The sequence below is a fragment of the Eumetopias jubatus genome, unplaced genomic scaffold (assembly GCF_037043125.1).
Source record: "Eumetopias jubatus isolate StellerSeaLion01/CBP00866 unplaced genomic scaffold, mEumJub1_p1.0 scaffold_1, whole genome shotgun sequence".
NCBI classification, from domain to species: domain Eukaryota; kingdom Metazoa; phylum Chordata; class Mammalia; order Carnivora; family Otariidae; genus Eumetopias; species Eumetopias jubatus.
Genome location: NW_028274807.1, coordinates 98,197,836 through 98,212,479, shown reverse-complemented (window position 1 = coordinate 98,212,479; position 14,644 = coordinate 98,197,836). Strand labels below are relative to the sequence as shown.

The 14,644-nt window shown below is 37.4% G+C and overlaps 1 pseudogene; it reads left to right on the top strand.

Annotated features, from left to right (window-relative positions):
- Positions 1–2,439: 2,439 nt before the first annotated feature.
- LOC114208959 (peroxiredoxin-5, mitochondrial pseudogene) lies at positions 2,440–2,944 on the top strand (annotated as a pseudogene).
- The last annotated feature ends 11,700 nt before the right edge of the window (positions 2,945–14,644 follow it).

The following is a 14,644-nucleotide window of genomic DNA, read 5'->3' as shown; positions in this document are numbered from 1 at the left end:
CCTCTCGTGCTCTCTATCTCTCATTCTCCCTCTCTCAAATAAATAAATAAAATCTTTAAAAAAATAAAATAAAATAAAATAAAATAAAAAAGGTAATATGTTTTTAAAATTCTACTACCTTTTAGCTCTTATGCCAAAATACATAACCCAAGTCTTGAATATGTTTAACATTCATTAGAGTCTTTGGCAATCTGGTTTAAGAAAAGGGGGGGTTGTTAAAAAAAAGGATTTGCAATGTATCTCAGGGAAATTCAAGGACCGAAACAAATACAGCCAGACCTCATGGGGAACATAATGGGAAATTAGGCCATACTTTGTATCTCTCAGGGTCCACATGGTCTTCCTGTCACCTCCCTCACTTCCCATCTGTTCTCTACAGCAGCAAGAATGATTCTTAAAAATGTAAGGCTGATATTATATTTTAGTAACCCTCTACTGGCTTCCCATCGCTCTGAGTAAAAGTTAGCATTCTGGCCCAGGTTCACAAGCCCTATGTAATCTTGTTGTTCACTCCATATCTGCCTTCACACCCTATCTCTTGCTTTCTTGCTCCCACTATAGCAGGCGCATTCCCCCTCTTGCTATTCCTTTGGCTCACCAAGCACACACCTATTTCAGAGCCTTTGCATCTACTGTGCACTGTGTCCAGTATACCCTTTCCACAGTTATCAGCAGGGCTGGCTGGCATTTTCACTGCATTCAGGTTTCTAGTCAAAGGACATCATCAAGTATGCATCCCTGACAATGCTATCCCAAGTAACAGTACCCCGATTACTTTTAAACTTCGTGGCCTGCTTTATTTTTATTCCCATGGTTTTCTCTCCTAATGAAATATAATTTATATGCTTGGGCATTTTTACCATCTATCTCCCACTATAGGAATAAGTTTTATGAAAACAGGCACTTTGTTTTATTCATTGCGGTATTCCTGGCACCTAGGACAGTGGCCCGTGCATAATAGGAACTCCATACGAATGTATTAGAGGAATTAAATGAATGAATGTTCTCTCTAATCTCTACTTCTTTTTGAGTCTGCACCATTTTTTCCTCCTTCTGCTAAGCTGCTTTCTCTGCATCGGCTAGCACACAGCTCATAATTGCTACATGGCCTTTCAGCTGCAGTATATTCTCCACCCACTGGCAACTTCTCTCTTTCACTTTAGTTCAAATTCCTGAAAATTTAATTGGACAGGCTTATTTTTTTTCCAGTAAGACCACATAGACCATAAGTTTCTGGCCAGTCTCTGGATGTATTCTTTTTGGTCAGATATCTGTTCCTGGTCTCATAAGACTGAGCCAGTTCACAGCATGGATGATTAGGTGTGAGGGGCCGTGGACAGGCAGCCAGGCAACACAAACACTTCTAGTACATAAAGCCACCGCTGCCACATGGCCACCTGTGCTCTCCATTGTCCCAAGTCCTGCTCACGAGTCTGACATCACTCCTCAGTTCAGTGCATCAAACTTCTGCCTCCATGTCCTTCTAGACAAAATGACTTCTCTGTTTTTTTCTATATTTCTTTGTTAGATATAACTATGCATCTACAAAACTTCTATAATAAATATATCTATATAGGGGCACCTGGGTGGCTCAGATGGTTAAGCATCTGCCTTCGGCTCAGGTCATGATCCCAGAGTCCTGGGATCGAGTCCCGCATCGGGCTCCCTGCTCAGCAGGAAGCCTGCTTCTCCCTCTGCTTCTCTCTCTCTCTCTCTCTCTCTCTCTCTGTCTCTCATGAATAAATAAATATGATCTTTAAAAAAATATTTTTAAAAAAATAAATAAATATATCTATATCTCTTCCTTGATCCTAAAGGCAACAAAATGCCCTGTACCCTTATTCTCACCAGGCTGTTCCACTTATGTTTTTGAATGGTAAGCAAGAAATCCCACGTGCCTGTACAGAGATCCTGTTGTCGACACACCCTAAGGTGACCCCCCAATGTGTCACAACCTTGTGTAATCTCATCTTCACAGTTTACTATGGTTGGAACCTGTGACATTTTTTTATCCAGAGAAAATGGCAAAGATTATGGGATTCTGCAGATATAATTAGAGTTCCAAATCAGTGATTTTGAGTTAATTGGAAGGGAGATTGTTCTGGGTCAGCTTGACTTAATCAGGTGAATATCCTTAAAAGAGAGAATAGTGTCCTCCCTAAAATGAAAACACATTCTCCTTGTGGTCTTGAAGAATCCGAGGAAATGAATTCTTCCAACAACCTGGTTAAATTTGGAAACACATTCTTCCCCAACCAAGTCTCCAGAGAAGAACATAGACCAGTTGCTTTGGGATGGGCATCCTGCTGTCTGGACTGCACCTTCTGGGCAGCATGCAGACTCAGTTCTTGTCTGGACTGCAGCCATTAGTCTGCAGCATGGGTGGCTGCAGGAGCAGGTGGGTGCAGGCAACAAAGCAGGGAGTAGACACTTGGTGGGGTCTCAGTTTCAGCAGTGCTGCCTCAGCTATGGCCCCAGTCAAGGTGGGAGATGCCATCCCTTCAGTGGTGGTTTTTGAAGGGAAGCCTGGGAACAAGGTGAACCTGACAGAGCAGTTCGAGGGCAAGAAAGGGGTATTGTTTGGAATCCCTGGGTCCTTTACCCCGGCCTGTTCCAAGACCCACTTGCCAGTGTTTGTGGAGCAGGCTGAGGCTCTGAAGGCCAGGTGGTAGCATGTCTGAGTGTTGATGTTTTTGTGACTGAAGTGTGGGGACCAGCTCACAACTCAGGAGGCAAGGTTAGGCTCTTGGCTGACTCCACTGAGACCTTTGGGAAGGAGATGGATTTGTTACTAGATGATTCATTTGTGTCTGTCTTTGGAAATCACCAGCTCAAGAGGTTCTCCATAGTGGTAGAGGATGGCATAGTGAAGTACCTGAATGTGGAACCAAAGGATATAGGCCTCACCTGCAGCCTGGCTCCCAACATCATCTTGCAGCTCTGAGGCCCTGGGCCGAGACATACTACTTCTACCCTTTTCTACTTCACCTGCCCAACCCCAGATAGAGGGCCCCCGTCCAACTTGAACAGGGGCCACCCAATGGGAACCTTTACCAAATTTCTGCAATAAACATTTCTGGTTCATATTTTTAAAAAAAGAGAAAAAGAAAAGAACACAGCCCAATTGCTACCTAGACTGTAGCCTTGTGACACTGAGCAGAGGACTTACCTAAGCGATGCCTGAACTGTTGACCTGTAGGAAGTGTGAAATAATAAATGTGCTTTGTTTAAATCCACTAAGATTGTAGTAATTTGCTAACTAGCAATAGAACATAAACATATATCCTTTATCCTAGTTTACAGTAAAAAGCAAATATTTAAAGTCCCCATGTTATTTTTGTTCCTTAGGCCCCATGTGGGACTTTGACATGGACTTTTTTGCTTTCTTTGATTGTAGAAATAGAAATTGTGGAAATAGAAATAATTTACTTTACTTCCTTATTTATTTCCAAGTATATTTTGGGGGGATTTACTCTTTTTTTAATATTTTCTTTTATCTCAGTGTCTTAAGACTAACTTTAGACTTTCTTTCAGGCAACAACGCATGGCCATTGTGCTTTTCCTCCTGCCCTAGCCACATAATCATCTCTTTTGCATGTTGCATCAACTCTTATCATTTTCAGTTTTTTATTTTGATGAGCATAGACACAGTGTCTTTGGCTGTGAAATTTACATGGCTACTCCTCTCATTAAAGTCTCTCTTTTCTTGTTATGCATGCAAATAGTTATTTTATTTTTCATTAAAATCATTCTATAAATTGTGGGGAGTTTTTACTTAAAGAATGATTTTGTAAGGTCAAAACATTTATGGTGGGAAAAATTATCCCCTGATTTATATGTTTGTTACGTCTAAATGTTCATGTATCACATTTTACTTTGTAAAAGTTGGACATATCTGTGTTTGGTCAGTGTTTAATACCTTATTATTTGTAAGTTCCCAAATGCTATTTATTCTGCTTGTAATCTTAAACTGTATATTTGAGTATGTTGCCTTTCTAAGAAGTGCTATGCAACCACAGTACAGCATATAAGTTATATAATTTAGGAGTCAGTTAACTAATATGTTTTCATATTCTAGAGTGCTAGGAGTTGAGGGTATAGAGACATACACATAAAAAGTTAACATTCTTTTTAATCCCTTCACCACATAAATTTTTAGAGACTTTACAAACTCACAAAAATTATAGTTTGAATATTTGGTACATACTATCCCTATTTAAAAGAAAAATCTTACTTTTCTTTAGAAAATATTTAATCGTATATGTTTGAAAAGCTAATGTATTTATTTATCAAACACATGAAAATAAACAATTGAGATAAAATATTAATGAGATATTTTTTCTATGTTTATCCTGCCAGAAATTCTCAAACACTGATTTGAAGTTGAAGTGATTAAGAATTTAGATATATAGAATATAATCAACCTCCGGTCCACAATTGTCTGGAAAAATATACAATCACTATAGATGGTCTTTTATTAAATGGTTTCAAAGTCAAATTTTAATTTTCATGGAGAGGTGAAATTCCAAATCTTTCTGCATGGTCGAAGTAGGAATGAGGTAGAGTGGGGGATGGGGATAGCAATCACGTTCATTTTGATCTGTAGGGAATAACGAAACATTCAATAATCACATTTCTAAATGCATATCACAGTAGATAAGGCTTTAAGTGCTCTATTCAATTAATTAATTAAGCTTATATCTCATTCAGGTATGCAAATTATCCTCTTTAAGGGAAAGAAGCTTAGGGAGATATTTAGAGGGAAATTAATTCAAGGAGCTTTTGTTGAAATGTTTATTTTTTACTTTATTATTTTTTAAGATTTTATTTATTTATTTGACAGAGAGAGACACAGCGAGAGAGGGAACACAAGCAGGGAGAGTGGGAGAGGGAGAAGCAGGCTTCCCGCGGAGCAGGGAGCCCGATGCGGGCTCCATCCCAGGGCCCTGGGATCATGACTGGAGCCGAAGGCAGATGCTTAACAACTGAGCCACCCAGGCGCCCCGTGTTGAAATGTTTAAGTCCTATGAACACCTTATCAATGAACAATAACTGAAACTGTTTTTTCTTGTTATCATACTCAAGTCAGTGTAATGCACTGATAAGGAACACACTAAACATTTCCAGAGGTAGGGTTTGTAATTTTTTAAAGTAGCTGAGCATGTTTAACACACTTGATTTGTGTTAGTTCAGAGGAATAGATTTTTCTTTTGGAATGCTGCCTTTTTGATACATATCAAAATCCCAGAAACTTCTGATAGTATCCAGTGTTAATTATTTTTCTTTGAGATAAGTCAAAAAGAAACAAAAATAATTTGCCATCTCGTTATTCATATATAAATGAAATCACAGTTTTTACTTTATTGTGAAGTATGAAAGAAATAGAACATTCATAGGCTTTCTTGCATGTTTGTCTTTTAAAAAAATATGCATAGGAAAGTGTAAATAAAACAGTATGCTTATTTACCAAAGAATTTGCTGACATTCTTGTTCCACCTAGTTGTTTTAAATTTGTGCAGCTGCCTCGAGGCGCCTCCAGGTGGCGCCCTGGTGCCCGTTCTCTCCGCCCAGCGGCCGACCAGTTGCCGGCTGGTGGGGAGAATGAGCTTGGAGCGGAGGGGCTTAACCCAGCGCGGCTCAGAGGTGGGTTGCTGAAGGACTCGGGGAGGCAGCTGCAACAGGGCATCACTCACTGTCCAAGTATTTCCATTTCTGAGCGCAAAAGGAAGAACTTAAGCGGGCGGCAGTTGGAGTGTAAATTGCTTTGTAGTATTTAAAAGCAGCATGGATCGTGGGCAGCTGAGCTGGTACGTGCGAGAGAAACTACTGAATTGGAATTGTGCTGGGTAGGAACCCGTCTCATCATTCTTTGTGTACCAAACGTTCTGTGTCCTGAATTGTGCCTACATGTATACACTCATTTCATTTTCACCTGGATCATGGGGGTTTGAGGTCACAATCTTTCATTTTCCAACATGATACAATAAAAGCTTTGCAGAACATTGTCTATTGATAGAAATATGATCTGACTAATGGTGTAAAGGAACACATGATAATGGCACCAAAATACTTTTATGTTTTCTTTGTTAGAGAAAAAAAGGAAGTAAACCTAACACATATTTCCATGTGGTTTTACCAGATATGACTTTTAAAAAGATAATAGAAAACAATGTATGTTTAACTACGGTGGACTAGATATTAAATCATTTTTACCTACCTATAGGTGTAGATATAAACACACCTATAAAATATGAATAATTTTCATATCTGTGTGCTAGAAAAAATATTGTGTAGCTATGAAAATACTAATGATGAAAAATACGTATCTTGTGTATGTACATTTTGTATGGCCTGATATGCCCTGTGAACATGTGTTGTCTATGTGTAGACGATAACATATATATGTCACTTACATGCAGAATTATTGCACAGTTATAAAAATGCATGTGTTGCATATGGATAGATTTTCGCACCTTCATACACAGTATTTCTATCTAGATAACTTAGTGTGAAGATCATCTATTGCTAAAAAAATAAATCTGAATTTAAAGACTTTAATTCTTTGAATTGTTTCAGTGTTACATTTTAAATTTCCCAAGTTTCATTCAGTTGTGCACTTAGTTTGTGCTTTTAAATTCTGAGGAAAAGTTTGATTCTTATATTTTGAACATAACATATTGGCTGAAGTGATTATATGGAAATAGAATGCATAGATATATAAATCTAGATTCCCTAGATTTGAGGTTACTATAGCTGGAATGCACAAAAGCTCTGAAAACATGGGAGTTCTGACTGGGAGTTTATGTTAGAAACTAGTCAGCCGACAGAAAGACCCAAAACTTCAGAACTACATTGGAAATTACAGAGGCTGAGGCTTTACTCTTAGTATTATTACTCTAAAACTGATGTTAGGCTACTTATAAACTTGTATGTATTCCTTTGTAACAGATTTGTACCTGAATCAGGTATTGAATTTTATGTTCTGCCATTGCACAGAGCAAATATAACACAATTCAACATAAGAAATATGAATTGAGACCTGTTTAAGATAGTATGCCAAATAAAGCCTGAGATACCAAGAAAAGTTAGAAACAGTCCCTGCCCTCAAAAAGTTGCCAAATGACTAGGATGGGCATTTTTATGAACATGAATATATAAGAAAATACAAATCAAAATAAGTGCTACTAGAGAGGTGCAAGCCCAAGGTGTATAGCATTTAAGTGGAGGGAGAAATCTGACTTACGGACTTTATATTACTAGGTACTCCTCTCAAGGGATGGGTGGGAAGATCAATTTTGGTGAGTAAAGATAATGTCCAGTCAGGAATTTAGTTTGTGTTGGGTACTGCTTTCTTCATTGAACTCGGGCGTGAGCAGTAGGAGATATTATTACACAGGTGTGTGTGTGGTGGGGCGGGCGGGGCAGTATTAGAGATGGCCTTGAACATTTTGGGTTTTCATCATTAGTTTATCCTGAGTGGCACTAACAATATAGGCATTAAGTACTCTTTTAGAAATATTGAGCGTTGTGCATAATAGCAAGAGCCAGTGTGAGGCTTTACAGTAACTTTATGATTTACTTATTGTATATCTACCATATTAAAATATCAGTTCCAAGACATGGAAATCTTTTTCATTATTACATCCACAGAACCTAGAAATTTCTTGGAAAAAGTATCTACTGTATGAGTGAATGAATGGTAAAGTGGGGATAAGGCCAAGATTCTATATTATTTACATTTAGTTTTGCTGCTACTCATTAATGACCAACGTCCTCAAAATTTACCACCTCTATAGAACTATCGCTCCAGCTGATTCCCCTTATGGCTCAGGTAATGAAAAGCAAGTTCCCTAGAACAGCCACTGTTGATGTTTTATCTTAATCTGTTTTTAACCTCTTACATGAATCGTCTTTCCTTTACATTTTGAAAGGGATTACTAGGATAATTATAAACAGTGTAAATATTCAGGCAGAATTCACCAGGTTGTTTTCATATCTCTGCAGTAGAAATATAATAGGTATATAACACATATTAAACAAATAAAGTCAGGAAAACAGTTGAATAGTTTGAGGAATGTCTTTGCACCCTGTAATATGTATTTACCTTCTTATGTGAATGCCTCCAGTATCTGGTAGTCTGCAACTTAGTACAGGTCATGCTCTCTAGAGCCTCTTTATATTTCTGGGGGGTGCAAAGTTATCACTTAGGAGAGCATTAGCTCTTTGCTTCCATGGTTTTAGGGGGCACTGAAGTAGCATGTTTGGGGTCCCAGCCCTCGTACAGGGAAGTAATCCTTTTCTCCACCCCTGTGTAATAATATCTAAAGCTTTTATGGGGAGTGACCGGCACATGTGAAGAAATTAGTGAAGAAATATTTGTTTTGTCCTTTGAAAGGATGATACTAAATGAAAATAGGCATTTTAAAGGAATTATAAATATGGTTCACTCAACTAGATTATAAATGAATGTATAGTGTCATACAAATAAAAAAAGCCCCAAAACAGTGTCCTTGAACCAACAACATTAAAAAATAAACACCTGGATTTCCCCTTTTGCCCAAGAGAGACCTCTCTTCTGTGAGGATAACTTATATATCATAATTTACTTTTATATGATTCATTTAAAAATGCATATGCAAGGATAGAATTTCTCAGTTTAAAAATATATGTTGATGGGGTTTATAGGTGTTAGTTAAACTGAGGATGCAGGATTTGATTCACTTGGAGCTAATGAGCACAGAGTCAGGCTTTTTCTCTCATCCTTGTCAATACGGCAAATTTTCACACCAGTCTTGGTCTCCATCCTATTGGACATGCTTCTAATGCTTTATTTTTAGCCTGTGCGAGAGGAGATGGTAACATATAGTGACCTAGGATTTTTACCTTATTCTAAGCCCTAGGGTATGGCTTGGCCTGGAGACTAATGGATTAGGGGAAGCATATCTTGTTCAAATAAAGCTGGATATTCAGTTTCGGAGAAACATACTGCAGTGTGTACTGCAGGTTTTTCCCCCTAGTGGTTGATTTAAAGCTGTTGTGTTTCTTATAACAATTAAATAGATTTTTCTTCATATAGTGGAGCTAGTTTGGCAAGATTCTTTAGATTTTTTAAAAACTTGTTTCAGGAGAGCATGTAAGTTTCTTTAAATGATCATTCTGAAAGACACAAATACAGTGCCTTGGAAAATATACTGGGGGCTTTTTCTTTATTCTTTGGAAGGCTAGTTTTCAAAAATATACAAATACAAAATATACACAATAATGAAAATATTCTACTACTAGATTCCGTATTATACTACTTTTTCTTAGTACAGAGAAAAGTTTTCTTCTTCCTCTGGTGTCCTGATGTCACTACTTTCTCTAGTCAGTGTCACTGAGTCAATTTAACATGATTTCTTTTGCCTTTCCAACCAAACTGTAAACTCCTTAAAGGAAAGAAACCGTTTCCATGCTTATTTTGAATCTCCCTATTAAACTAAACATAGTGCCAGCCGCAAACAACACTGAAGTTTGGTTTCTGACAATTAAATAAAAATTAAATTCTTTGTTTTCCTCACAAATTCAAATAAGTAGATTCAGACATATGGCAGTGACTTCTAAGGGGCAAAATGGAAGTCTTTCTAAAAGCTCTGTGTACTGAAAATGACACGCCATGGCAGGAAGGGAAAGTTTGCTTCTCTTTAAAACAAGTGTTTGAAATGAGATTTTTAAAAATAATATTTGAAATACAGAGCTATCTATAAAGGCACAAACCTTGCCTTCACTCAGTAAAGCTAGTTACATCTGGAAGAGATACCTTCCGGCACACCTGTGTCTCCGGGGTGTTGTGTAACTGCGGGTAGAATATTCCAAAGTCAGAACTGCTGAAAGTTAGGGCAAATCAGAAATGTTCCTAGCAGCAAGAATTAACCTTAAGGGACCTTAGGGCACTGACATGCTTTAAACTTGTTCCTGGAAGAAAAAATCACGTATTTTTTTATAATGAGTACGTTTATGAGCATACAACAACCTGCTACCAAGATGAATAAAAATGAGAGTTCATAGCAGCAAACTTCTATTTTAGCAAGTGCTAGAGGAAAATAATAAGGATCTGTAGCTGTATTGTTAACAGGAGTGAAGAACTTTTCTTGTATCTCTGGACCAACGGCTAACAGAAGAGCTCTTGGTTACTAAGATGTATTCTTTTCTGGTCTCTGGCTCATTAATGATGGAAGTAGGAAGGAGAGGGTATAAAGCGGCAGCTGCAGCTGTGGGCACTCAGATCATTTGTCACCTGGCATGAAGTTAGCGTTGGCAGCTCCAGAGTTCCAGCACAGAACACCAGGGAGCAAATGCCAACTGATTGTTGTTCCTCACCAGCTTACTGGTTAACTCTGACTCATTCTTCAGATCTCTGCTGAAGTGTTGCTTCTTCCAGGTAGCTTTGCCCGAGCCCTCTCGATACACTTAGCACCTTTCTCTCTGCTGTTACATCCTCATATCATATTCTCATCCTTGCCACCATACTTACTGCTTGAAGACCTGCCTGCTCTCTTCACTAGACTGAAGGCAACAACTGAGTCTTGTCCAATATTGCTCGGTTTCTGTGTCTGGCTTACAATAGGTTTGTGACTGTATATGAATATTGTCAGTTGCATGATGATTTCAAGGATACGTAGTGGCTTTGGTGTCAGTGAAAGTTGCATTTGACTCTTGGTACACATAAGATGAGAGATAACCTAAACTCTCGGTCCCAGTGTCTTCATCAGCTGTCTGAGGCAATTATATACCTTTAAACAGTTTGTTAAGATTAAAAATAATACCTATTGTTATTATTATTACTATTGTACTATGATTATCTTCCTCGGGGATTTCTAAATATCAACAGAGTTAATCTTTTTTTTAAATTTTTTTATTTTCATGTTAATCACCATATATTCCATCATTAGTTTTTGATGTAGTGTTCCACGATTCATTGTTTGTGCATAACACCCAGTGCTCCATGCAGAATGTGCCCTCTTTAATACCCATCACCAGGCTAACCCATCCCCCTACCCTCCTCCCCTCTAGAACCCTCAGTTTGTTTCTCAGAGTCCATCATCTCTCCTGGTTCGTCTCCCCCTCTGACTTACTCCCCTTCATTCTTCCAACAGAGTTAATCTTCAAAATGAAAATGCCTCATCAAATCGGTACTATTATCTTTCTATTTTATATAGGAAATAGAAGCACAGAAAGGTCAAGTTGTTTGCCCAAGGCCACAAAGGGAAGAATAATGAAAATGGAAGCCCTAGAACAGTGCCCAGTAGAGAGTAGACTTGTACTAAATGTTGGGATGGGGGCATTGCAGTTTTCTTTGGGAAAGGCTGGTTTCTGTGTAAGTGAGAAACTACCCCACACAGTTAAGAACAGTTTGTTCCCTGATTTTAGAACCTTCTGTTGCAGATATTGTATTTGTAGAATTCTCATGGAAGGCAAATATGGTCAGAGAGAAACTTAAAATGTGTGTAATCTGAGAGGATCTTTATCTTTCTTTGAACATTTTACAATGTTGGGTATAACAGAAATTAAAGAAACCCTTCTAAGAAATATGTTCTCATTACGACCTCAAGGTAAAAAGAAGCAAATGATAGCATTGCCTCATTTTGCTCACTTTATAGCATGTTTTGTTTTGTTTTATTTATATATTTCATTTATATGAGGTTTACTTTTTATCATTATAAAAAGTATACTTAATTTTATAGCAAATGTGTGAAATCCAAACTAACTACAAAGAAGAAAACAAAAAACAAAAGTAATTAGTCAAGCCAGGAAGAACTATTATTAATACTTCGGCATATTTCCTTTCTCTCTTTTGACACAATTGCATGTACATATGTTCATACATATGCTTCTGTACACACGTTTGATCATGGAATTATGTAATAAATATAGTTTCCTGTCCTATTGTGTGTCTTTTATTTTATTATGTTATTAGCAGTTCTTTAAAAAAATATAATTTTCAGTGCTTGCATATGATTATACTGTGTGGCTGTATCATAATTTTATTTAATAATTTTACTTTTGTTTAATATTCTCCTAATTTTGGAAATTCTCCTATCATTTCCATTTTAAACAGGTTTGATATGTTGCTTTACATTACAGATCCACCTCCTGAATAATCATATTTAGATAACTGATTAACATCTAATAATAAGGTTGTTAAAAGGTAGGACTGTATTTCTACTCAGAAGTAAATAGGCCAAAAGAAGCATTTTAAAATACATTCAGGCTTAAAGAAATAATAAGGAAAAAATAGAATTGCAGATGGAAATAGATTACTATCTCTTGAGTGACAGTGATACGCTATGACCTACAAAGGTTAGCATTAGAATCACCATTTTTCTGTGATTAATTGGGGCTCAAAGAGGTTGAATGGCAAGATCAGGCTGCATTAGTGGCCCTTCTGGGATTCAAATGTAAGTTTCACTTCTGGGTCTTTTGTCTTTTTCCTCCCACCATATAGTCTACACAGTATGCTGGCAGTGCTCATAGCTCTACCTACTACTTAATTTCTTTGAGCCTCAGTATCATCTTGTGTAAAATAGAAACAGTAATTCTCACTGCTTAGGGTTTTTGTGACAATTAATTTAAATAGTATAGGGAGACTGAGGTCCTAAGGAATGTATCCTAGGACTCAATCTTATTTTTTTATTTTTTTTAAGACTTTATTTATTTGACACAGAGAGAGCACAAGCAGGGGGAGTGGCAGGCAGGCAGAGGGAGAGGGAGAAGCAGGCTCCCCGCTGAGCAAGGAGCTGGATGTGGGGACTCGATCCCGGGACCCTGAGATCATGACCTAAGCCGAAAGCAGATGCTTAACCAACTGAGCCACCCAGACGCCTCAGGACTCAATTTTAGGTAGATATGTCATAAAGTACAATCTCAAGCTGATAAAGCTTGGGAGTCCCTTAGTTTAGGTACTGGCAGAAGGCTTGCTTGTTAGTCCAAGTCCCAGACACAAGTCTAGGAGATTCAGATTCAGAATCTGAGGAGAGTCACTGTCTTTGTTTTTAACAAGTTCCCTTGGTGATTTTGATGATATATTAAACGGCAACCAGAGATATAGGCAACTAGAAAAAATAGGCTGGAAGGAGGATGAAAAGTTTAAGATGAGACACAGAAATTTGTCAGTCAGCAGATACTGGTTGAGCGTAGACTAAGCCCTCCAGGGGGAGAGAGCATGACTGCAAATTGTCAGAATGTAAAAACACCTTGGGGTGTGAAGGCTCCATTTCCCCAGGTCATTTGAAATATGAAATACATTATGGGCACTTGAAATCAAAAGCAAAAATAATACTGAGTTGACTGAACAGAAATGGCAGACAGTAAAGGTTTACTGACATAGGTAGGATGTGCTTTGAAGTTAAGTTGATTATGAAAGTAAATGCACTGGATCCTTGATGCCTGTATGTCATAATCATGAGTACACTACCTAAACTAAAAAATTTGATTTGAATTTTTGATTTAATTTTCTTTAAGTGTGATATCTCAGGATTAGTTCCTACCTTCTCTGTATTTCTATTGAATTCTTCCAGCCTTTTATACAGGATAACAGTTGATTAAATTGATTTTAACTACTACATAAGAGCCTCATTCAAAGAGAAATCTTAAGAAATACTTTTTGAGTTAATTACTTTTCAACTCATGTGTTCATTAGTTTTAATACTTGACAGAAACATTTTGTAACTTTCTCTATGGAAAACATTTATTACTAATTCTTTAAAATGATACCAAAGGTTTTAGGACATGTGGGTTTTGTTGTTGTTGTTTTTGTATTGTAGGCATTTGATGTGATTTTCTAAAGAAAATATATCTAATATTTCACACCAATGTTCTCTAAAACTGTGTGTGTGTGTTTTTTTTTGTCAGGAATTAGTAAACCTCTTGACATTAGTTTCTTTGAAATTATTATTGAAGGTATTAAATCCCTTGCTGTACCTTCAGCTGCAGAAAAATTAGTGCCAACTAATTTTATCGATCTGTTACTGAGTAATAAACTTAAAGGAAGCTTGATATTTGACTGATAGGAAACGTGGCATTCCTAGTTTATTAATAGGCTTTTTCTGGTTAAATATAACCTATAAGTTCTCTATAACTGTAATTTTACTTGGCCCTTTACAATCTTAAAATCTTAGAGGGCTAAAGAAGAGCTTTACAGTTTCAAAGCACTTTCAAAGAAGATATGTCATACCTTCCCTGGCTAATCTGTTGCCATGAGCAGTTACCTGCACTGTGAAATTCTTAGCTAAACCCTTTCCAAAATCTCTCCTGCTATATAAGCCCACACCTTCTCTCTTGATCTCAGTGAAGACGGAGCAGCTAGTCACTGTCCTTTTAACACAAGTCATTTAGATATCAGAAGATTATTATCGAGATCTTCTTCAGCAAATATTGTAGACAAGTCACCTATGTAGATGTAGCCTGATGATTTCCTTCTGCAGAGGTTCTGGAGTAGGGTGTTGCATGCTTTACATTCAGGTAGATACAAGAAGAACTTTCCCAGGCCCTTTTAAAAGCTAGAAAATAATTTTCCTTGGTTTTGGTTTTATCTAAATTATTTTTTAGCTGCCATTTCTTGAGCTTCTCCACTTGCCTTCTCACCTTCCATTCTTGACTAGCCACACTG